The sequence below is a fragment of the Ovis canadensis genome, chromosome 4 (genome assembly GCF_042477335.2).
Source record: "Ovis canadensis isolate MfBH-ARS-UI-01 breed Bighorn chromosome 4, ARS-UI_OviCan_v2, whole genome shotgun sequence".
In the NCBI taxonomy this organism is placed as follows: Eukaryota; Metazoa; Chordata; class Mammalia; order Artiodactyla; family Bovidae; genus Ovis; species Ovis canadensis.
This window is the reverse complement of record NC_091248.1, coordinates 60,047,997-60,050,507: the sequence shown is the minus strand read 5'-3', so window position 1 is coordinate 60,050,507 and position 2,511 is coordinate 60,047,997. Positions and strand designations below refer to the sequence as shown.

Here is a 2,511-nt window from a genome sequence, read left to right as displayed (position 1 = left end):
CACTTATCTTCCATTCCTGCCCCATTCATGGTAACCCATGTAATCCATGAACACCCATACATGTTGAGCAAATGTTTAAACTCCTATCAATAAAGATTGAAGTTGGTCAATATGCCCCTCCTTAACACTCTAATTCTGGTTATGTCAGCCTCAGATTAAATTACATGCATATATGCATGTATAGTCCATAACTTAACTTTTATACTTTTATGTACATGTATTCATTATTATTATTACCATTTTTTTTTGCTCCATTTTTTAAAAAAAGTATTAGTCACACAGTCGTGTCTGACTCTTTGAGACCCTATGGACTCTATGCAGTTTTCCAAATTTCTCTATCCATGGAATCCTCCAGGCAAGAACACTGAAGTGCGTAGCCATTCCCTTCTCCAGGGGATCTTCCTGCCACAAGGATCAAACCAGGTCTCCCATACTGCAGGCAGATTCTTCGCCATCTGAGCCACCAAGGAAGCCCGAATGGAACTAATCCCCTCTACCAAACCAGTGCTATCACTGTGCTGTGTGTGTGCTAAGTCACTTCAGTCATGTCCAATTCTTTGTGACCCCAAGGCCTGTAATCTGCCAGGCTTCTTTGTCCATGGGGAATCTCCAGGCAAGAATAGTGGAGTGGGTTGCCATGCACTCCTCCAGGAGATCTTCCCAACCCATGGATAGAACGCGTGTCTCTTATGTCTCTTGCTTTGGCAGGTGTGTTCTTTAACACTAGCCACCTGGGAAGCCCTCTTTTAAAAAAGACCACTTTGTGCTCGCTTCGGCAGCACATATACTAAAATTGGAACGATACAGAGAAGATTAGCATGGCCCCTGCGCAAGGATGACACGCAAATTCATGAAGCGTTCCATATTTTTTTGTAAAAGAATGAAACTAGATCACTTTCTAACACCACACACAAAAATAAACTCAAAATGGATTAAAGATCTAAATGTAAGATCAGAAACTATAAAACTCCTAGAGGAGAACATAGGCAAAACACTCTCAGACATAAATCACAGCAGGATCCTCTATGATCCACCTCCCAGAATTCTGGAAATAAAAGCAAAAATAAACAAATGGGATCTAATTAAAATTAAAAGCTTCTGCACAACAAAGGAAAATATAAGCAAGGTGAAAAGACAGCCTTCTGAATGGGAGAAAATAATAGCAAATGAAGCAACTGACAAACAACTAATCTCAAAAATATACAAGCAACTTATGCAGCTCAATTCCAGAAAAATAAACGACCCAATCAAAAAATGGGCCAAAGAACTAAATAGACATTTCTCCAAAGAAGACATACGGATGGCTAACAAACACATGAAAAGATGCTCAACATCACTCATTATTAGAGAAATGCAAATCAAAACCACAATGAGGTACCACTTCACACCAGTCAGAATGGCTGCGATCCAAAAATCTGCAAGCAATAAATGCTGGAGAGGGTGTGGAGAAAAGGGAACCCTCCTACACTGTTGGTGGGAATGCAAACTAGTACAGCCACTATGGAGAACAGTGTGGAGATTCCTTAAAAAATTGCAAATAGAACTACCTTATGACCCAGCAATCCCACTTCTGGGCATACACACTGAGGAAACCAGAATTGAAAGAGACACATGTACCCCAATGTTCATCGCAGCACTGTTTATAATAGCCAGGACATGGAAACAACCTAGATGTCCATCAGCAGATGAATGGATAAGAAAGCTGTGGTACATATACACGATGGAGTATTACTCAGCTGTTAAAAAGAATTCATTTGAATCAGTTCTGATGAGATGGATGAAACTGGAGCCAATTATACAGAGTGAAGTAAGCCAGAAAGAAAAACACCAATACAGTATACTAACACATATATATGGAATTTAGGAAGATGGCAATGACGACCCTTGTATGCAAGACAGGAAAAAAGACACAGATGTGTATAACGGACTTTTGGACTCATAGGGAGAGGGAGAGGGTGGGATGATTTGGGAGAATGGCATTCTAACATGTATACTACCATGTAAGAATTGAATCGCCAGTCTATGTCTGACGCAGGGTGCAGCATGCTTGGGGCTGGTGCATGGGGATGACCCAGAGAGATGTTGTGGGGAGGGAGGTGGGAGGGGGGTTCATGTTTGGGAACGCATGTAAGAATTAAAGATTTTAAAATAAAAAAAAATAAATTAAAAAAATAAATAAATAAATAAAATAAAAAAGACCACTTTATTAAGGTATGATCAACATATACAAATCTATACACACTTAGTATATACAATTTGATGAGTCTGAAGATAAATGTACAACCATAAAATCATCAGCACATCTATGCCATAAATATATCCATCACCTTTAAAAATTTCTTCCTGTTTCATTATTATTATTTTTTATGTGATAAGTATAAAATGTAAGATATACCCTGTTAGAAAAATCGTTAGGACTACAGTGCAGCACTAGATCTTGTCTCAAAATTTCCTTCAATGTTTATCAAATATTACACAATAAAAAATAAACATGAACACAATAGGCAGGTA

General features: G+C 38.5%; 1 non-coding gene across 1 annotated transcript; it reads left to right on the top strand.

Moving 5' to 3' along the window:
• Nucleotides 1-763: 763 nt before the first annotated feature.
• On the top strand, nucleotides 764-870 carry LOC138439953 (U6 spliceosomal RNA). Its single transcript, XR_011256891.1, has one exon. It is a non-coding gene; the product is annotated as a U6 spliceosomal RNA (small nuclear RNA).
• The last annotated feature ends 1,641 nt before the right edge of the window (nucleotides 871-2,511 follow it).